The 23860-nt window shown below is 41.4% G+C and overlaps 1 long non-coding RNA gene across 1 annotated transcript in view; it reads right to left on the bottom strand.

Annotated features, from left to right (window-relative positions):
- LOC126401022 (uncharacterized) overlaps positions 1 to 22520 on the bottom strand; it is a 120456-nt gene extending 97936 nt beyond the window's left edge. The window contains exons 1-2 of the long non-coding RNA XR_007571037.1: positions 22409 to 22520; positions 21984 to 22177 (exon numbers count right to left, since the gene is read on the bottom strand). This is a non-coding gene — a long non-coding RNA (uncharacterized LOC126401022). The remainder of the gene's footprint in view (positions 1 to 21983; positions 22178 to 22408) is intronic.
- Positions 22521 to 23860: the final 1340 nt, after the last annotated feature.

Below are 23860 nucleotides of genomic sequence, written 5' to 3'. Positions count from 1 at the left end.
TCACTGGGAGAAGGAGGGGATGGTGGATGCCACGACAGCTACACAAGGCACCTGCTAAGCTGTAGATCACTGTTTGAGACCAACAAGCAATTATTTTTAGCAAGATATTGCTTTGTTTCCTGAAGCTTTACAGGCACCAAACGTGGGTGTTTTTTAGCAACCTATGGCTCTTTTTCCAGTGACTTTTAACCCCCAAATGTAGTGTTTTATAGGGACCTGTGGTTCCATTTCCAATAGCTTTTGGGCCTCTAATGTGGGTGTTATTTTTTTGGACCAGTCGCCGTGTTTCAAGCGGTTTTTTAGCCCCCAAACATGGGTGTTTTTACCAACCCATTGCTCTTTTTCAAACTGCTTTTAAGTGCCAAAACGTGGGTGTTATTTTAGGGACTTAGCTTTTTTACAGTGACTTTTTAGCCCTCAAATATAGTGGGTTTTTTTAGCAACCCATGGAGCTTTTTCCAACGGCATTTAGGCATCAAATGTGGGTATTTCTGTTAGGACCAGTCACTGTGTTTCCAGCGGCTTTTTAGCCCCAAAACATGGGTGTTTTTTAGCGTCCGTGGTTGTTTTTCCCATGGGGATAGTGCAACAAAACTTTTAGCCCTTAAATGTGGTGTTTCTAGTGACCTGTGGCTCCTCTTCCAACAGCTTTTGGGCTCCAAGCATAAGTGTTTTTTAGGATCAGTTGCTGTGTTTCCAGCAGCTTTTTAGCCCCAAAACATGGGTGTTTTTAGCGACTCATGGTTCTCTTTACAGCTGCTTTTTAGCGCCCACACATGGGTGTTTTTTTAGTGCCCCGTCACTGATTTTCAAGTGGGGATATTGCTACGAAACTTTTAGTACCAAAATGTGGTGTTCTAGGCCCCAATCATGGGTGTTTTCTAGCGACCCGTGCTTTTTTTTATTTTGTAGCTGCTTTTTTGCACCAAAACGTGATTGTTTCTTTAGCGAACCATGGTTCTTTTTCCAGATGCTTTTTAGCACCCAAATACTGGTGTTTTTTTAGCAACTCTTGGCTCTTTTTTCAGCTTCTTTTTAGCGCCAAAACGTGGGTGTTATTTTAGGGACATTTGGTTTTTTTTCATGGCTCTTCTTCCAATGGCATTTAGGCCCCAAATGTGGGTATTTTTGTTAGGACCAGTTGCTTTTTAACCCCAAATCATGTGTGTTTTTTAGCATCTGTGGTTGTTTTTCCAGTGGGGATAATGCTACAAAACTTTTAGCCCTTAAATGTGATGCTCCTTTTCCCAACGGCTTTTGGCCCCAAACATAGGTGTTTTTTTAGGACCAGTTGCTATGTTTCCAGCGACTTTTTAGCCCCAAAACATGGGTGTTTTTTAGCGACCTGTGGCTCTTTTTCTAACTGCTTTTAGCAACAAAACATGGGTGTTTTTTAGCGACCTGTGGCTCTTTTTCTAACTGCTTTTAGCAACAAAACATGGGTGTTTTTAGCGACTCATGGTTCTTTTTACAGCTGCTGTAGCGCCCAAATGTGGGTGTTCTTTAGAAACTCTTGGCTTTTTTTTTTTTTTTTTTTTTCCAGCAGCTTTTTAGCCCCAAACATTGGTTTTTTTTAGTGACCTGTTTTCCAGTGGGGATAATGCTACGACACACCAAAATGTGGTGTTCCTAGTGATCTGTGGCTTCTTTTCCAATGGCTTTAAGGCCCCAATCGTGGGTGTTTTTAAGCGACCCATGCTTTTTTGCACCAAAACGTGATTGTTTCTTTAGCATCACTCTTCTTCCAGTGTGGATGGTGCTATGAAAAGATGTTTTTTTCCTAGACATCGCTGCGTTTTCAGCTGGGACTGTGCCACCCAAACTGGGTATTTTAAGCCATAACATGATCTTTTCCAAACCATAATCAAGTGTTTTTTGTGCCTAAACCTAATCCTACCTCCCTATGAGGTATAACCACAGCTTTAGTGACGTCAAATAAGTTGGACTACGCTACTATGAAGCCATGGTTTGGTGAACATGCAACTCCGTGAGTTTGTTTGGCTAGTAAATGCAGTTCGTCTATTGTCTATCATCTAATGGTGTTCCTCCTTATTAGGATAGGGATTTGTGCTGATATGTGGGAATCTGGTTACCTGGCAGTTACAAGACAGAGCATCTAAGCTGATGTTTCAGAGGAGTGCAAAAGCAACGTGATGAGCAGGGTAACAAACTACTTTCTACAGAGAGTAACTAAGTAAAGTAATAGATTGCTTTTTTGAGTCAAGACCCAACACTGGCAGCAGTACATACTGTTTTAAAGCTGTGAAAATAATTTCTACTTCAGGATTTCTATCTCAGCCTCCATTAATAAAGTTGAGATTTGAAGCGGTGATGTCATTGTTTTTCTTTACAACGTCCATTCTCTCCTTTATCACTGACAAGCAAGGCATGTAATGTCTGTTCTGTGCACAGGGGAAGTATCTTTTCCTATGTTTTAATAGCTTTCGGCTGACAGTCTCATCGTCACAACAACCTATTGGCTCCCGGATCACTCAAACATCCTGCTCGACTAAAGAAAATGATTCTCATAAATGCTCTATTTGGCCAATTTCCTCCCTACTGGGATGCGTTTATTTCTTTGATTTTTTATAATCAATGATACATTTCCCTTTGAGGGAGCTAACTGTGAAATCTTGTGACCGAGCACATCTGTTTAGCTGATGGCAAGACAGACAGCACAGAGCATGTGAAGCGTGTGTTTTTGTGTGTGTGGGTGTGTGTGTGACTGTACGAAGGTTAGGAGGAGGGAATGTGGGTCGATGAAAACGCTGTTCTGTAGACCTCCGTGGAGCGCAGGGGCCTGGTGAGGAGTTTAGGACTTCACTTTACCCAGCAAGAGAGTCTAGTCATTTGAGTCAAAACTTGTACTTTCAGAAACACACACACACACACACACACACACACACACACACACACACATGATAATGTAAAGTGTACTCACTGTTCCCTGCCTGAACAGGGAAATCCTCCCCAACTCCACATGAATGTCTGCTTAGACTAAACACAGCACAGCATGACTGTCTTCACAGACATCAACCACTAAGAAACAAATGCTTGCACAGTGAAGCCTCAACTAACCTTTATGCATGTACAGTCTTCCATCTTTGTCTGGCCCTCACCGGCTCAGATGAAACCATTACGGGTACAACTTTTCCATCCGACCATACCTGAACTCATTGCACCGCGCACAACAGCTCAGGTTTTATGTGCCACATTACGGCGACTTATTTCTAATTACACAATAATGATGATTATTATTATGTGCAGCAGAAAAAGTTCACTTTATAGTCGCTGTATAATGACTGTTAGAATGAAATGAACGGTGTCATTTTGAAATATGCCACTCCTCAGCAGGCTGTATATCCTATGCAACCGAGTGCTTCCTATCACACAGACCTCAGCGATGCCTCCGCCATTAAAGAGCTTATTTCATTATACTTCCCCAGTGACAGTTTAAGTGCCAAAGTCACCTCTATTGACGGTGCTTTCCCTCGTGAAACTGACTAATGATCAATAACAAAACAATGTCTCCAGAATGGCAAAATACTGTCATAAAACCGGGCCAACACAAAGTATATATGAAATGTTAAAACACCTCAAAAGTAACACGGGCTTAATCAAAAATCCACTAACACGACCATTAAAGAGTTCAATCAAATATCTCCAAGAGCACTTAGACGGCGATTTAATCGGTGCGTAATGTAGCTGATCGATTAGGGATGTGTATTTGAAGGACAAACATGTGTTTTTGCTCCGCTTTACTTAATGAGTATCTTCGTCCAATCGCACGCTGTGATTAAGGGTGACAGAAGCGCTGCCTGGAGCATCCTGAACCATAAGCTGTCAGTCAAAGCGTCTCTGGTCACAGAATATCTGGGGAAAGTATTGTCTTGTTTCTTATGCCAAGTTCTATGAAGTCAATAAACAAAGCAAAATCTCAACCTCTAATAACTGTCAGTGCAGAGGTTACAGGGAACTAGTATCGCCTTGCATTTCTTACAATGAGGCATTTTATTTTCACATCACATTATATGCATTAGTCAAAATCTGACTTCCTCTCTCGTACTATTTAATTTAGAGAATGAGCAGTGGCTCGTTAGTTCATTATACAAGTCTACTCGCTGTAGCACCTCTTGCACTGATGGTCAGCTAATCACTGGGAAGATCTGATTGCTGCCAAGTGTCTCTCTCCACTTGATGTGATGGAGGCGTCTCAGTCATGATTACTGAGCAGCATTGTTAAGTTCCTTCGGAGAAGAGTGACTGCCAACTGCCAGTCTTGTAAATGTCGTAAATTTGACCTTTGAAGTATTTCTCCTTTTCTTTGATGTTTGCAAGGTAAAATGAAATGCAGACATTATAACAAAGTACAAAAGTTATTTAACCTGGATTGTGCACTTGCATGAAAAGCAGGTTGGCCGATGCAGAGCTTGAACAGATGACATTGCATTATTCTGCAGCAAAATTAGAGTCAGGACCAACTTTTTTGCCCTACTACCCTATATTTCTTGGTGTTTTGCCAAAGCTTCCTGCATTAGTTGGTGAAAAATTGAGACTGCTGCTGGTAGAGAAGCCGATGCTGTATTTATCCCTAAATTATTTGTTATCATTAATAGTTGAACACCAGTGCATAGTAGTGAGTAAAGAAAGAACTAAACATGCAGGTGTAACAGCTGAATTTAGAGTGGATCTTTCCTGTCAAGCCACAGTGTGACACCTCTTCCTAACCTGTAGCAAAGGAGTGAACTCTGGTGCATGAAGCATGAAAACTGTCCAATTGTTTATGGGGCTGCAACTAACGATTATTTTCATTGTCGACTAATCTGTCGATTATTTCTTCGATTAGTCGACTAATCATTTTATCAAAAAATGTGTTAAAATGTTGAAAAATGTCGGTCTGTCTCTCCCAAACCCCAAAATTATGTCATCTAATGTCTTGTTTCGTACTCACGCCAAAGGGTTTTCGTTCACCGTCATGGGAGAGTGTGTAAAGCTGCCAATATTTGAACGTAAGAAGCTGCTACAAGAGTATTTTGGGGTACTTTTATAGAACTTTTCTATGAAAAATGACTCAAACCGATTAGATGACTACTAAAATAGTCACCAATTATTTTAATAGTCGATAAGTCATCGATTAGTCGACTAATCATTGCAGCCCTAATTGTTTATTCATAACTAACTTAATTGTCTGAAAAACACGATTGGCACTATCTAGAGCAAGTGTTTGGTTTGTCCATTCTGGGCTTCTGTAGAACAACATTGCGGACTCCGTGGAAGAGGAGTAAGCAGATATAATCGCATATTCCAAGGTGACGAAAACACTACGGTTCCTTTTTTCAGATGACTATAAACTAATAAAAAACATAGTTATGAATATCATATACCATTTCTGCCAAAAGTTGCCCCTACATTCCATTGTATTCCTCCTCATTTACGTTTGAAGTATTCCTCAAATTCCTAAATGAGTCTCTCTTTATCCATGTTGACTATTGACTGGAGGGTAAAGGGAAACACAAACGTTAAGGACATCAGCATTGATTTTGACCATCAACTGTATATAAAGACTTTAGGGGTGGGAATCACCAGAAGGATCTACGATATGATATTATCACGATACTTAAGTCACGATACAATATCAGTGTAATTTAAAATATGCTGCAATATGCTGAGTATTGAAATAAAATATATTGCGATATTAAATTTTTTAAGTGTAAAGTACGTCCCTGGAGGAAAACTTGGTCAACATCTGTTTAATCTCATAACATAAAGTTATCCACGCTTATGTTGTCTCACACACCTCACTTTAACTTACAACTGACTGTAAAGCATATCACAGATACCTCTTCAACAAGATTTTCTTCCAAAGATACACCACAGAACGAGACGTGTAACTCAGTAACATCAACCATGAGTCAAATATATATTTGAAAGCAACAATCAATAGCAGCAGTGTCAGTTGAATCTATGCAGATTTGAGAAACATTTCCACTGCTTGTGGGCTGCATACAACAACACATGACCTGGAATGAATGTGCTCTCAATCAGCCAATCAATTGGTAACGCTGGGGGTGATAGTGAGTAAACTAATCCCTTGGGTGGCTCGAGGGAAATCTGGATTATATTGCATTCCCACTCAGCAATGACTGTTTCTGCTGGAAGCCAGAGCAGACTAATCAAACAACATTACTGTAGGAGATCGATCGAGAGACAAATTGATGTATTGTTCCACATCCAGGCCGGTTTGATTCAACATTTTATTAACAGCTCATTTATACCTTCACGTGAACTTTAATCCGATTTTAAAATTTGATTTAAATTGTCAGATTTATATGAATATTGTGTGTTTACATCTTGTGCTTTCTTTATTTTTGCACAAAAAATGCTGTATTAAAAACACTGCAGCTCTACAGATTAGCACATCAGAACACCTTGCTGTATCTTATCTGAGCAACGCAAGAGGCAATCTACAATACTGATATGGAATCAGTCTCACAAAGGTTCAAAATTGGGCATCTACAGTACAGCTGATTCATAGCTGACTCTATATTCTATGATACAGACTGTGCTTATTCATAACCATAGTGGATTTCTGAAAAAAAGTAAAAACACGAGTGTGATATTCTTTCAAAACAGAGTTTATTGAAGATAATAATGTACATTGACATAGTATCTGTATTGAAATGAAGTCGATATCTGCACGCTGTGGGTTAAAGTGTGCCTGTATGTGTGTGTGAAGGGTTTTGGGGGGGGTATAATGCATATAACCTGGCTATGTAGTCTAGTGCCCACTATCAGTTGAGAGGAGCTGCATACATTTCTTTCACAAATAATCTAATCTTTTTAATTTGAGAGATAAGGCAGAATTGACTGTAATTATGTGCAGCTGGGTCTGTGAGGAATTCATAAAAAAAAATGAGGCTAAGCCCATCTGCTGACTGGGAAACTGGGGGAGGCAGCGACATTGGAGGGAGAGGGAGAGAGAAAGAATGAAAAGAAGAGACTCTAAAATCATTAAATCAGCCACTATCTCCTCTCCTCTGTCACTCAGAGAGAAAAAAGAGGCACTAATGAAATATTAATGCCTTCCTTATTTTGAGATTTACATTAATCTTTCCTCTCTCTTTCTGTCTGTCTCCCTCTCTTTCTCTCTCCTCCCCGTCTCTGTATGTGAAATTTGAAAGCTGTGCTCGGAATGACTTGAATATATATTTCTAATGAGACGCCTGCGCAATGTCTCATTTTTCTACCTGTTTTGCAATCCAAAGTTGCATATATTGCACGCCGAATGTGATCGTGTGCTCACAGGAGGCGGGGATGAGACAAGGGGGAGGGAGTAGGAGTGGTGGTGGGTGGAGGGTGGAGGGGGGTTGTTTGATCTGAAAGTGAAAAGACAGAGAGAATGAGAATGAAAGCGAGAACAAGAGAGTGAATGAGAGAGCGTGAGGTAGTGACTCCGGCTGTAGTAGCAGTAGCAGAGAAGCAGGCGTTCAGGCAAGAATGTGGCAGCTTCCTCTGGCCTCGTCCCATTTGGCAGGGGTTCAATTGAGAAAGCAAAACAAAAAAAAAAAGTCGGGGTGTGGATGCTCCCAGGAGGTGGGGAGGAATTAGGAGTGTGTCAGGTAAACTAGCCGCAGTTTTCTCAATGTCCGCCCCCACTGAGACCTGGAGCGAAAGCGAACCTGACACCACTGACGCTACCGGCTCTCACACACACACACACACACACACACACACACACACACACACAAACGCACACAGGGCTTTAAGTATGAGGGTGTTAGAATTACCTCAGTTGTGCTTACACACACAGGCACACACACACACACAGGGCTAAATATGAAACCTGATGTCAGCCCCTGCAAAACTGCTATGTATGCTTTTGACTTTGGAATGGGTTCAGAAATTGGAAAGTGTAAGGCCCCTTGATACCGATCAAAACTGTTTTACCTTGACGACTTTGGTATGAACCTTCCACTTACATACGGTATACGAGAAACGCTGGAAAACACTGAAACAGCTGCAATTTTGCCACTGCACTGTGAAACAACCTAAGTGCACATAAGTATGGGTGGTATGGAACATTGATTCTGGAAGTGAGCATTTCTCTGCAGCATGCTGCCTACTGCTATCCCATCGGTGCTTCATCACTCCCAGAGCGAGACTTTCCTGGCAGAACTGAGCATTCCCATGCTGTCCTACACAATGCAGTAATTTCCCTGTAGTGTTCCAATCGCAGCTACATATATTCACCACACAGACGGGAGAGTTTTCCCCCTCCGGCGCCCGGAGCAGCAGTATGGCACACGCGGCGTACTGGTGTGGCAGTCATACACCATGCACACCGCAGCAAATGGCAAGCTGCAAGCTGATGCTGTTGCTGCTACACTGTCTGATGCTGTCTGTGCCTGCGGGGTGTATGTAGGGATGAGTGTGTGTATGTGTGTCTGAGTGGTGAAACGGAGGTGATGGTTGGAGGGGGAGGGCGTGTAGGTGTACAGTGTGTGTATGTGTTAAGGAAAAAAAAAAGAAAAAAGGTGATACTATGCAGTGCCAATCACCGTGATAGACACTCTTCATCTTCCATAGAGACCGAGGACAACAAAGAAGTGAGTTAATAGGCAGACATGGCTCAGAGGACACTAAAGACCGCCTTCTAACCCTGACATCCAGAAGTAGACACACACACATTATTAGGACAAGATAATTGGCTCATTTTACTCATATTACTCCTCACTGAAGGGGCATGTTGTGCAAGTGACATGAGATATTCTTAAAAAACTAAAGAACAGAAATCAGTAGAAACACTTTAATGAATTGGATCAGACAAAAACAAAACAAAAACAAAAATGCTAAAAGGGATATATATAGTAAATGAACTTATGTAAACCATATATTTCAACATTGCTGCATGCAAAGTAAAGAGTCCTGTGTGTGGGATTTAAGGGCATGCACTGGCAGATATGGTATTTAATATTCATTACTATATTTTCATTAGTTTATAATCACCTGAAGATAGGAATAGTTGTGTTTTCGTTACATAAGTATTAGTCGTTTATATCTACATACAGACTCCAGCGTGTTGTTCTACAGTAGCCCAGAACATAAAACTCAAACACTGACTCTAGGTCGGGGCATTCGCGTGGCCGCATCAGCCACTGTAATTCCTCTACACACTTGGCAGATAGGAGAAGTTTTAGTTGTGCAACCTCACTGCTAGACGCTTTTAAACCCTGCACACTGGACCTCTAAAGAATCTGACTAAAACTAAACTAAATTAGGGCTGTAAGACAATATCAGTATACTTGAGTATCGCAGTAATACGTTTTGTGGTACTGTATCGATTCTCAAAACCACTATTGATTTTTACTTAATAATTTACACGCAAAGATTTGAGGCAATGTTATAATCTATCTTCAGCCATTTGACTCTTAGCAATGACATCACCACAGTGAATACCAAGAACACGAGTCAGGGATACAAGCAGAGTCAAAAAGGGTGCACCACACACTCATAAAATTTGTTGTTTTTAAAATAAAAAAATTTAAAAAAAATCCCAAAATATATGCTGGGTAAGGTAAGGTAAGGTAAGGTAAGGTAAATCTTTAATGTCCCCGAGGGGCAATTTGAGATACAGACAGTAGTCATAAGTAAAAGGGTCAGGGTCAAATCATGGACACTTAGTGGTCACTGCTGGTCAAGATATGATACTTTACAGGATCACAATATACTGAATCATACCCCATATATCGTGATATATATCGAATCAGATTCTTGCCAATACACAGACCTAAAACATACAGTATATGTGAAAAATCACAGTAAGTTCTCCAAATTAAACAACACCAGAGTTGGGCAAGTTACTCTCAAAATGTAGTATATTACACCTTACAAGTTACCTTCATTTGAAAGTAATAAGTTACTTTACAGCATTACTCTCTGTGCGCACTACTTTTGCGTTACTTTCACCAAAATGACCTCAGAAGAACTAACAGGCATTTTAAATCACTGAGGGTCATGTTGTTTCACAGCAGGTAATCAAAGCACAGAAGCTCCAGTGTATTACAGGTCACTTCAAACCCAGTGCTGCACAGGTCTAACCCATTCATGCATTCACATACAGTGGTTGCCACTTTGTATTAAAATCCCTGCTTATAATAGCATGATGATACAGAACAAATAAACAGCCTAGACTCTTTCAACTAAATAAATAGCCTTGGACACAGGGAGGGTCAGGCAGAGGATCAAAGGCTGATAATTATGTGATGAATGAATAAACAAATAGTGAGGTTAGCACAACAAACAGAATGACGTGCAATCAAGTCACTATGACAAGTGCAAATGAATACACTGGAGCACACGATCACCAGCACCCTTCTATAAGGTAGTGTATAGTAAATGACATGACATGACAACACACAACAACCTTCAGGGGATGTTTTTTTGTGGAGCCTTGTGGATCACTGTGGATAAATGAAAACAATAAACAGTTTATTTCAGGTGGTAACTCGTTACGTGACATTGTAAATGTAATAATATTACCCAAAACCCTGTTGATAATGCGTTGTATTACTGCTAAAAAGTAATAAATTACTGTAATGTGTTACTTTTATAATATGTTACCACCAACACTGAACACCTGCGTTGAGTGTTGGTAGGAAACTGGAAATTAACAGATATCTCCTGTGTCAAAGTTACAACAATTACAGCCTACAAAAGCAAACTTGTAAAATAAAAAAAACAGGACTGACCCAGCAGCAAATACAACAAAACCATGCTTCAAAATAATCTTAAACCTTACAAGCAACCCCTGAGAAATGCCCCAACAGTCAGCGCTGCCGTCACCACTACCTACATCATGTTCATCATCAGCACCACCTATGAATTACTGTATGTTTATCCAGTTATTCAGTTACAGTGTGTCAGTCTGAATGCTTTATCCTGTATTAAATTAAAACAGTGTTTCACTAAAGTGGAAAATCACATCCTGTAAGTCATTATCTGGTTAAGTTTTCAAGAGCGCTGGTGGTGCATATTTAACCTTCCTCCAACTCTTAAGTCTCAATTCAAAGTCTAGAAGGCACCTTGACGGCGTGCATTTTTATTTCTGTTCTTCAGGAAAACGAGGGAACAGGGGCAAATTTGATCCAGAGGCTATTCTTGAAAATATGTATGAGTGATGCTGCTTGTCTCTCTGACACTCTCCCTCTCTCATTACCCAGTCTGAGCTACGGACTTCCATAATCCTGGAAGGTTTAGCGCTGCTGTGTTGTGATTGGTTAGACATTACATCAGGGTGATGTAATACTCCTAGGACTGGCTAGTGTGTCGGGCATGGGGAGGGAGCTAGGGAGGAGGGAGGGAAGGGGTGGGTGGGCTGAGTACTGAGCGAGGAGAGAGGGAGGGAAGGAGGGAAGAGGGGGGTTTATTGAGCAGAAGAACTCACTCTCTCTCCCTCTCGCCTGCAGCCAGTGAGTGTGCATGTGCAGCCGCCACAGAAAGCCTCTAATCCCAAAGCACACAGCGGTGCTTTGGAGAAAGAGGGAAATAATCAAGACTGTTTCCATAGGCCCCCATCTAAAGGCTGGAGATAAGCTTTGCTGTGCATGCTGCCGTGTGTACTGGTAGCAGCTGTGTGTATTGGGGATACATACACAAAGCAGAAATGGGATTTTTGGGGGACTGGAAATTCAATCATTAATTGCAAATAGACAGAGGAGAGGAAGATGATTGTTTGGCAGGGACAGAAAATGCCAAGGCATTTGGTGTTTGTGCATAATGACTCATAGCCAATTTCTCACTTCAGTGCAAGGTGCTTTTTCATGGATCCAAAAGGTGTTATACCATATCTCTGACTTGAGATGAGGTTTGTGAACAGCAATGCCCAGGGCATGAGCAATGTGTTTTCACCTGATTGCTTTCATGCCATGATAGACAATGCTTTGAAATGCTAAAACAAAGGGGACTGTTGGCAAAATTAATGATAAGTTTAGAAATTAGATATCCAAACTGAACCGTAACGTAATGGATGGCACAGCATTTTGTCTAATATAACCACTTCATAAATAAAGGATGGTATTGCAAGACAAACAACATTGAAAAAGAATAAATATGCCACCTGCAAGGCACTTCCCGTCTTGATTGTACAGTGTACGCCACATCAAAAATGACTCCTTTATAAAACAACAGAAATGAAATATTTAAACTTCAGCTATGTAAGATAATTTTGCAAAATACAATGGCACAAAATTAAACCATCAATGCCCTTATTTTGACAGCTAACCCGAAGCAAAAATGCTACAACACACAACAGCTCAAGGACATCCTAAGTGCAACATCTGACACAGCCACGATCGCTATAACCAAATATTAGGACAGCAGATTAAAATGGCCTTCCAAACTGGAGGTCAAACTCCCACCGCGTCCAAATAAATGTCGTGACTCTGGGCCTGTCATTTGGCCCTACGGCTCTATGGATGTCTTCCATCTGCGAGTTTATTTGGAGGAGAAAATGCTCTCTGTTTCCCAAATTTACAGATAATAAATTCAGAGTGCTGAGGCAACCGCAGGTAAATATGGCAAAACACATTCTTCATTTGGGATACTGTAAATAAAAAGGAGGGTATTTATGAGCCAGAAAATGCACTTGCTTTTAATACAGTGTCTCTGTGAAATAGGATTGGAGTGAAAAATAAGCCCGAGGAGACCTGCTGTATTTTGCGAGCCTGCTATGGAATGAGAGATTGAATAATAGAATGAGACACTGAATAAAATGCACGAGCTAAAATTACGAAAGGTTAAAAGAAGATGGCTGGAAAGCCTGACAGAACTTATTTGCTGAAAATTGTGTCAAAAACCTCTTCAGAACCAGTTTAAGGTCATAAAGCGCCCCGAGTTAAAATCACTTCCTCATCTCGTGTTAAATAATGAAATCAGAGAAAATAAGGGCAGGGTGCCTTTTGTTAGAGTGAACACATGTACTTTGTGTTGCTCTGAGAGCCCTATAGAGCTAAATAATGTTTATTCATTAACACAAATCTAACAACCTAACTTCCTGTTGACATGCAAACTCTATCTGCTGTCAGCCACAAAACTGACAGAAACCTCTGAGGTATTAAGAAAGCAAAGTCGGACAGCCTTTGAAGGAAACTGGAGGGGGGAGAAAACTACCTGAATGACAACTTGTCAGAATGAAAGACTGCCATTTCTTACTTTGCTGCAGGCTAGGAATGGAAACTGGGTAATGACTACAATGATCGCACACAGACAGATACACATGTGAGCGCACACACACACACACACACACATACTGACAGTGACACACAGTTATGCTGGATATGGCTGGTTAGTTCATTGGCTGTCTCCAGAGCTTGCTGGTCTAATTGTAACAGCGAGTCCTAGTTAGAGTCATCAAAGCAACTAAATTAAAACCTGCTTTCTGTTGTCATTGTCTTTGCTTTACCTCATATGAGAAGTCTGCATTAAGTAGTGTGTAAGTGTTTGATGCCTCATTTCAACACAGTTTTGTTTTGTGGTCCATATTTCCATATAGAGAATAAGCAACAAGGTTATGGTGCACTGCATCCTGGGTAGTAGCATGCATACTTTAGGACATGATTCTTTAACAGAGACCAAAAAGAAGGATGGACCAGTCAAAGAGCAAGTGCAACATTAGCCCCTTTTACACTGCCAGATTTTCGGTGAATGTTGGGCCGTTTTGCCGGCAAGCTGCGAGCATTTAGACACACAGAGCCGGACTGGCGAGTTGATCCGAGGTGCCCAATTTTCCGCCTCGTAGGGTAGTCATATTGGCAGAACCCTTTTAGTTTAAACAGAGCGAGGCGGCCTTCCGCAACGGGAGGGGCTGTTGAAGACTTGTGGGAGGAGCTGTTGATGACGCCGCACATGCGACCCACTGGCGGTGGATAAACAGGAAACAGCTGATAGCAGGAATTAGCGAGCAGCTAGTAGCAAGAGGGAAACACAAACCTGACAGACACTGTAAAGATGAGCAACTGAGGAGACAAGGAATTGCGCCCCTTCCTTGCCCTCGCAAACGAAGAGGTCATTAACCATCAGATGATGGGGACGGTGAAGGACGGGCCGACTTACGAGAGAATTGCCGAAGGACTGACCAGCCGCGGCTTCCCTCCCACATCACTGTTTACGTCACATGCTGAACTACACATTTTGTTACTTGCTCACGCCCTCCATTGCCCAGAAAAAGGCACATTCTGTATAAACAAAAGTAGGTAGGTGGCCGATTTTGTTTTTGTACTGCCAATGCTGGAAAAAGACTGATTGGGCTTTCCTGCAAATTTGCACAATTCCTATCTAAAAAGGGCTACTCTCTTAGAAAAAAGCTGAACAAGGACGCAAAGAGCGCTACTTTGCAAAATTAAAGGAACTAAATGGCCCAGATCTGTACGTACTAGCGATGTGGTTAAGGTAAGCCTGTTAGATACTATCGCGGATTTAAGGCAGGTGGGTCATAAAGTGACAAAGCAGTGTTCTGAATAAATGGTAAATTGACTGCACTTGTATCGCGCCTTTCTAGTCTTCTGGCCACTCAAGGCGCTTTTACGCTATATGTCACATTCACCCCTTCACACCCACATTCACTGACTGGTGGCCACCTGCTACTCAGTAACCATTCACACGCTCTCACAGACTGATGGAACAGCCATCGGAGGCAATTTGGGGTTCAACATCTTGCCCAAGTATACTTCGACATGCGGACTGGAGCAGCCGGGGGTTGAACGGCTGATCTACAGATTGGTGGACGACCCATTCTACCGCTGAGCCACAGCCACCTAAGTTAGTAACTTTCAGAGACGTTCCAACTTTGACCTTCTCTTCCCCTCTCTCTGTCTCTCATTCTGTCTCCCCTGCACAACAAGCAGCTTTATCATCAGCGCTGCTGCATACGGGCTTTCCGTTATTCAGCTTTTGAGCAGGAAAATCTGTTGAACTCAGACATATTTAAATCTCTCCAGTCATAATGTCCGCCGGTACAAATATTTCCCTCTGTGAATATGAAGGCCTAACAGCATGCAAGTGCCTCTCTGTCCACACTAAATCCTTAAAATATGCACTTCTGTAACGCCATGGAAACCACTGAATCTGTCAGCTGTGTGCTCACGTAAACAAACCACGTAGGTTATTAAGTGTGTGCTTGAGATCATACGTAAGAAGTGACCACTTAAAAGATGGGTGTGCACTACGTTTGTGCTTTTTGAACAGAAAACACTTGTTTTATAGCGTGATATTTACCAGAATTGACACACAATATAGCCAACAGCATGTAGGTTGTCAGTAATGGTCATTCCAGGAAACCTTCATCTCCAGTTTGTGGGTTTGCTATTCAAGTTCAGGTTACTGAGTAGGGTTGTCAACGAATATTCTAAATTCGAATTTGAAAAAAAAAAAGGATCTTTGAATGTGAAAATTGATATTCAATTGTGGAAAAAAAAAAAAAACACCACCACAGCTGTCCTCTTTGCGAGTGGCCGTTGGCCTGGGCCGCTGCACTTGAACGCACTGCATGACGGGTCAGAGAGGGGGGCGAGCGAGAGGTCCGCAGTCGTTTCTAACGTAATGTTATAGATAATTGTTTTATGTGTTTTCATGTGTAGGTATGTAAATGTTTCAAAGACGTTTATGTTGAAATAAAAATACCTACAAGTAGTTATGTTTCCTTGTATTAATACATATACAAGTATGTTTCCTTGTATTAGTTTGCCCTTTTGTGGACATAATGCGAAAAAAAAAAAAAAATTTGAATGGTTCAAATCTATGAGTTATTTTTAGAAGGAATATTCGAACGTCATTTTTGAGCAATTTTGACAGCCCTATTACTGAGTAACCCGTATGTTTACAGGTTGAACAGAGACCGGCTATGGCATTTATTAACGCAGTAAACGTTTACCATTCCATCGTGTTGTCAAGCTGGATAAGTCATAAACTCAACTGCGTCATCTAATAGTACTTAGTCTCTACCCTAAATTCCGTATCCTAAAGTCCCATAATGCTTGGCATTGCTCACTACAGCTTACATGAAGTTCGTATTCTCTATAGTATATGGAGTACGCCCATAGTGTTCAATGCAAGGAAATGCATGTCTTTACACATGGATAAAAACACAGACATGGTAGAAAAGTTCACTTTTGATTGTTTTATGCCACCCGATCTTCTAGAGCACATGCAGTAGCATAGAAACAAAAACAGGACCAATAATTCAAATAGTCACAAATAAGTGAAGATGTTGGCCTGTCGGGTGTGGAGCTAGTATTATTAAGTATTTTGTTATAAAACGTACGATCAACTATGCACGCTCTCTGTATGTTACACAGCTATCATGCTATGTTAGCAAGGGAAATGTATAAAGAGAGTTGTATTACATGTATTAATCTGATAGCTAATTTGTTTCTATGCTCACTTCCTGTAGCACAGTGCATATGGTCTGTCCGAAATCTGACACAGAAGTTCAGTGTGTTCAATGTACTCAAGGTAAATTCCAGATCATAAAAAAAAACCAGAAGGAGGACTTTCGCAAACACTTTGGAGATCACAGAGGTGGAATGAATGGAGTTCCGGCTGACTGGCATACGCACACAGAGCTATGCAGAAACCAGGCATCAATGTGACTGTGTGTTTGTATTAAACAGACGAACTCAAAGCTGAATTTATGTGTCTCCCTCCCTGAATTTTATTCCTCTTCACTTACTGATTTCCATTTTTGTATAACCTGTCAGCATGGATCTTTCAGAGCCCTGCTCTCCACCAGCCAGCCTGTCTGCACTCCTCTCTGATAGTCCATCCCTGGCTGTACTGCAACATGTTGTAACGCATCTCCCTCTGCACTCAGGTCTCTGTGTTTATGCCCTGCCTGCATCGTCTACACTGTTATATGGCTGTCTGGAGCGCACTGCACTCCTCTTGCTGTGACAGAGGTCAGCGAGTGCTCTGAGCCAGGCTGACGTCATGCTGCTGCAACCCCGCAGACACACCAGCAGGCAGGCAGGCAGGCAGACAGGCCGACAGACAAACCAACGAGCAGACTGGGTGTATTTATAGCCTCTTCGCCTATGCATCCTCACAGCGAGCTGCATGGCCAGATACGCCCTCAAGGCAAACCCATCCCGAACAGGTTGTGTTTATTACTTGAGATCCACAAGTCTGCAATCTACAAGTATGAGCATTTAAGTGGCGCTCTGTGTAAAAAAGCAGCAAGTCCTGTGATCACTTCAGGTAAATCTTCCTCTGTTTCACACCTTCTGAAAAGGTGTGCATGTTGGAATGTTCATCTCCCACGGTTAATGAACACATTGTGCTACACATCAGCTAATAACACAGTGAGGATGTGCGCTTAGCACAATGCTTTACACCATTACTTATCTAATAAACTGTAGGAGGCAACTGCCATTAGCACTGGCGCTGATGCTGATATTCACCTCCCACTGGCGGGCTCCTGCAAGCTAATCTGCCGTATACTGTATGCAAATATGAAACTGTTACTGTCAGGATGCAGTCTAATTCCACATTATTCTCCGGGTAGTGGGCCAATCAGGTTGACTTTGAAATGGATTGTGGGTGATTAGGCGGGAATGCTGGGAGAATGCCGAGGTCTCTCTAGTGAACCCCGCAGCTGGTGCCGGAGTCAGCGGAGCAACGATCCAGGTAATTAATTCTTTGACAAGCATCAGTGATTTGGAAAATCAGTAAGAATGGCAGACACTGATCAAAAGGGAAACGCGTGGAGAGATGTTTAAACAGTGCGCGTTCGAGGCGTCAGTCACGCAGGGGCCCAGGCGAAGGGCCCAAAGCCCAAACACCAAACAACACAATGCACTGAGCTGACTGTCAAACAACAGCAGGCTGGAGGATACCCGGTGTTTCAGATTGCCACTCACAGCAATGCAGGAAGTTGTGCACCTAGTAATGCACACACACATCCAATTAATAGAAGTTAATTCATTCTGCAAGACCCGACACACACACGGACACACACATGCACACACATGCACACAGGCAAGTGTATCCATATATACACCGGCATGCATTCAGACTCATATGCATAGTATAAACATACTATTACAGTGCACTCAACATGTGCAGTAAACAATTCATGTATATGGACTCAATGCAAAAATACAGATAAACCACACATGTATATTCCAGTCACAAATCCATGCATGCAGTACAAACACTATGAATGTACACCCCGGGAACATAACTCAATATACACACACGGACATGTGGTAAAGATCAATTCATTTTCAGTATTTATTATACATATTGCACTAAGCCTATATCTGTTGAATGAAATGCAAACAATGGCATGATATTCATGGGCATGAGATCACATAGATGCAAGTGCACACACATACAGCACTCTTCATAAATACACAAGAGGTTGGGCTGACGTTACTGCCATAGCCTTGATTAAATCATGCGTATATCCTTTATTTGATTGTATGGATAGAGAGAAAAAAAACACACAAGCCGAAAAACCGTAATGAAACATCATCGGCACGGCTATTACAGGCACACTGTCCAGAATACAAATTCCCCATGCAGGTATTTGTTTTCATCCATCAGTATTCATTATGCGAGTGAATGTATCATTGGAGTGTAGCTATTGATCCTGTATTAAATCTCATTGTTATATTCCTATTCAGCAGCGAGCCAGGTGAGGGAAAAAAAGAAGGGTGACCAAATGTCATGGTGACAACATGCAGCATTGTCAAAGGTAACTTTATCGATCAAGATAGACAGAGGGAGAGAGGGGAGAAATTTCAGCAGGACCCCAACCGTCTGACATTTTATAAAAGCTGTCCTTTCTATTTTGTCACTCCCTATTGTTGCACACAAAGAGCACAGATGCCTTGACTGAGGCAATTTGAGCTATGGCCTCCGCACCCAGCAGAGACAGCGAGCAGGTTCAGATGTAGCTCTGCAAAGTAGGGAGTCTTGTTCATTATATTTATCAGCGGTAATTTCACAATTCACATGCTGTGTGTCTGAGAAGGTGGGCTAAGCATTGTGCTCGTGTCTAGCTTTGACATTTTAAAGGCCTCACTGTCATACCGTGTCAGCGGTTAATGTGAAACACACTGTGGATGAAGGCTTTGGTTTGGTAAGAGTCCAATTAGCTTGCTAGCCATGTACAGCAATGCTTCAGACAATTTAGATGACTCAGAAACGTCCCCGGTGGGACTTCCCTTCCTTTCCTGCACAGATCCAAGTATAAGCGTGGGGTCTGAGGGCTGAGAGAACACAATGAAGCACACAGGAGAGCGGACGGGGAGGACTAAATGAGTGTTGTCATATCAAAGCTGAAGTGCCACCAAACATGTCAGATTGGAGCAACAACACAATGAGGGCAGGCCACTGCTGCACCGTATTGACCAGGGAGAAAGCCGACGTCTGGGCGGTAATGCAGGTCAGAAGGTGTGGAAGTTTGCTGGCTGAGCTTAGAATTTCTCTCCCTCTCTGTCTGACTCACTCAGGTAATTAGCACAGACTTGCATTTTCCCTGTGTATGGCTTAAAGCGTCTTGTGTTAAAGCAGTCCAGATCAAAACGGCATGTCATACCACATTATCTTCAACACTGCTCCGCGGCAACAGCCCGGCTCTCCAGTCTGCTCTGCTCTTTCTCTGCTTCCCTGGATGTTTATCTGTTGCCAGGACTGGTAAATCTCTACGCTCATTGTTTTGCACCAGAGGGAACCGTAGAGCGGATTAAGGAGATCTCCTGATCTATGGAATGACCTTACACCGTATAGCTCTAACAGGAAGAGCATTAGCTCTAACTCTCCACACAGGTCCCCCTTTCCATTCAACACACTGCAATCCAAACCATATCCAACAGGGCTCCTACAGACCAACTGGTTGCTCCTAACTGGTGGGCCCCAGTCTAATAGTGCCCTGTGGCGCCTTTCTGCATGCGGAGTGCAAGCCTGTGGGTCACACTGTTTTTAACTGCAGGTTTCTGGCACAGCAATTTTATTCTGAGGTACCTTTCCCCACTGCAGAAAAATGTTATCATGAGCAGAGGAGCTTTACCGTACAAGTGGCCTAATTAGAAGGCTTACAAAAAGTAGCTTTTTCAGCAGCCTCTGCTGGTCAGGTAACACCCCCTTGAAAGTGTGTTGTGATGCGTTGGTCCCTACGGGTCACCTTGCTAATAGCAGTGACAGAGAAGGTAGCTCCACAACATGGTTGACACATGTAACACTCATAAACACACAGCCTATATCAAACTTGCTGTGTCTTCCAATACCCATACTACCATACTACATAGTATACCTGAAAAATATTAAGTGTGTCCGAATATATAGTACGTCAAATGCAGTGTACCAAAAATACCAGGATGTTCTCCTACATCCTGTTGGATTCTGCAGTATGCAAGCTTTTCTAGCTAATCTCAGCCACAATCCAAGAAAAGGGCATAAGTATTAAACAACTATCATGAATATAATATGTTAGAATATACAATGTATGCAGTTATTACTCATTGCAAAAAAACAACAGACATTTTTGTCTGGTTGACCTCTGGCAAGCTCAGTGAACCCAATGTTTTATCTCTGTGGTAACAGATACATGAGGAAGACGGTAAAGGTTCAGGGCGTAACGTTATGAGGAGGTAGTATGTCCAAACTGTGTGCATACTACATGCAACAGAAACATAGCTAAGTACAACCATTTCTAAATGAAAAAGATGCTGAGAAACTGATTCATGCCTTTATTTCAAGCCATCTTGACTACTGTAATGCACTTTTTACTGGCCTCCAACAAAACACCACTGAGAAAACTCTGCAGCTCGGCTATCAACCCGAACCAAGAGGAGAGAGCACATCAGGCCAGTCTGAGCTGCTCTGCACTTACTTCCTGTTACATTTAGAATTGATTTTAAGCTCCTCCTCCCTGTATACAAAGCCCTACATGGGCTGGGACCGAGCTACATTGTTAACTCCCTTATTAACTATTTGCCTCCAAGAACACTGCGATCATCTGCTGCTGGTTTATTGGAGGTTCGGGGATGCAGCCTTTGTCAATTACGCCCCGAAGGTATGGAAATACTATCTATAGATATCAGGGAAGCTAGCTCGCTAAATAATTTTAAAAGAAAGCTAAAAATGTATCTGTTCACTTTAGCCTTTAACTACCTCTGACTTCCTGATGCAGGTCTGAAACGCTTTCTTTTTATACTTTTACTTTCTATTTACGCTTCACACTGCTGCAACACTTTTAATGTCTTAGTTGGTTTTATGACTTATAGTTTTACAACTCCCTGATTCTATGAATCAGTTAAACCATGTTTCAAACTGTTTTAAATGTCCTTTCATATTAAATTGCCTTGTCTGTTTAATGTCCATTATGTCTATTTTCACGTGAAGCACTCAGTGCTTATACTGCCCTTATTGTAAAGCACTTTGTGCTGCAGTTCTTGTCTGAAAGGTGCTATATAAATAAATAATTAAATATTTATAAATTAATTAACAGTACGTATTTCTAAGGGCAACAGCTGTATCTGCTTAAAGTAAAAAGAAAAAGTATGTGATTTGGAATGTACACTTGGTTTTACTTAAGGTGAGGACAAGCAAGAAACAAATCTCAGTCTAGGTATGTGAACAAAAGCAATATATCATTCAGATATAAACAGATAATGCGCCCCCAACAGAAAGAAAACAGCATTCATATTTTTGTAGTGATAGTAATATTTTTTTTCCACCTGTCACTTGACTGTCACAGTCTTTCAGAAAGTTACACCACCTCTACTTAGGGTCATAACTCAGTCAAATGAAACTGCTAGAATCAACCCACTGCCAGTGGTGGCAAAATCTCCTAAGTCCACAAATGCACTTAAAAATCATATGGAAAAAGAATTCCTAATAAGATGTATGGTGGCATAAAACAAATACCCAAATGCCAGTTTAAGTTACCATACTAGAACACGCATGTAATGTTAGCGGGTACTCACAAATTCATGGGATGTCACCTGAAGCAGGCCGATGGAAAGATGAAGAATGGGCGAGGACTAGTGTTGAAGAGGCTGTGAGTGGACTTCAGGCTGAACACAATCCCAAACCATGCTGTGGCTGGCGACAGCAGTTCAGAAAAAGTAGACATGTACTCCTCACAGGGCCAAACGGACAGTTTCCTGGTCCTTTCTGTCTATTGAGTACAAATATATATCTCCTCAGTCACTTTATTTATCCAAAAACGTAGCTTTAGCTTAACTAACAACTCCACACAGACGCTAACAATTTAGCACTTAGCATAGGGAGCTAATGCTAAAGTCGCTAGCATGCTAACGCGCTAATCCCGTGATTAGCATCACAATTTTTACAACCAGCCTCAATTTAGTACATTACAGTATTAAAAATTGCCCGCATGCGAATTTACCTGCTGCAACTTTTAATGAATCCTCAAACCATGTGAACAATACGTTAACTGACACTGTGTGTAATTACTGAATATCAAAATGAACGGTGTTTACATGCTAACTGCCCTGGACGTGACCTCGGATTAGCCAATAGGATGGGGTCACCCTACAGTTTGACCTCTATGACCCGCCCTTCTATCTTCATAATGGCAGGTGATTGGTCTGAAAGATTATGACAACCAATACAATTAAAGAACAGTTTTCAAGCGTTAGATTGAGAGACAACCACTTACTTTTTGTGTGCATAGAGAACAATGTGTATTTCAATGAACTATATTAAAACAACAGCAAACATTTATTTCGCCACCTATGGTTTAAACAGCTTCTTGTTTGAAACTCACAATGAATTTGCTGCTGAAATTACTAACATGATTTGGTGGATATGTAATTATTTTAATGACTGTTTATTTATCGATTTGCTTTTTTATTTCTGTCTATAAATAAAAATAGAGTGGGCTTGAAACCTAATGATTAATTTAAAGGGGAACTACATCCATTTTTAAAAAATTCATACATGTTATTCCTATCATGAACAGCTCTCTCCCAAATCCAAAAGCTAAATTGCTGAAACTCAAATGTGTGATGTCATAGGGTATAAAGTCTGAAGACCCTCCACTGACAATGTATTGGCAAAGATGTTTTAGACCAGTGGTTCCCAACTAGTGGGTCGCGGGTCCATTCTGAATGGACCGCAAGTGACTCGCAAACGTGAAGTTTGTAAGAAACACGCTTTATTTTGAAATACAGTGAATTTCCTGCACAGAGTTTTTAATTGGAGGTGCCGTCTCTTGCTTCAGAGTGAGTGACTAACAGACAGCTATTTGACAGAGACAACAAACTAGCTTGACGACATGACCAAATGCAAGTATGACGCTGAATATATTAAACTGTGTGGATCTTGAACGAATGACTAAGGAGGAATCTGGAACACATGGCTGTACAAGTTGGGAACCACTGTTTTAGATGACATTGGGAGCATCCAGGGGAATGTCCTAAGTATATGGGTAGATTTTTTGTTTCAGAAATACAATAAAGATAATTTGTGTGTTAACAACAAATCAAACACTCACAAAAATCTGGCTCTCATTCACTGTCTATGGAGTAGTCCCACGCTTTGTACCTGAAGCCTCCTTAAGGAATCTGATCCCGTTTGATGTTCCCCTTTAAATTAGATTAAATTAAATTATTGTCTCAATTTAAAAACATTTCATACTAAGTATGCTGTTAGGTAAGTTAACCCAATGAGCTATCATGGCACATTTTTCTCAATGGCATGTATTGTTTTCCTTTTATTTTGGCAATTTCTCACTCTTTTTCATTATAGATATTTTATTTACACAATCGCCAGTATTTTGAAAAAAAAAAGAAACGTGACATATATTTCAGAGTTGTATATTTCCACTGTTAAAACT

This window comes from Epinephelus moara, chromosome 14 (assembly GCF_006386435.1).
Source record: "Epinephelus moara isolate mb chromosome 14, YSFRI_EMoa_1.0, whole genome shotgun sequence".
In the NCBI taxonomy this organism is placed as follows: domain Eukaryota; kingdom Metazoa; phylum Chordata; class Actinopteri; order Perciformes; family Serranidae; genus Epinephelus; species Epinephelus moara.
This window is presented reverse-complemented; position numbering and strand designations above follow the sequence as displayed.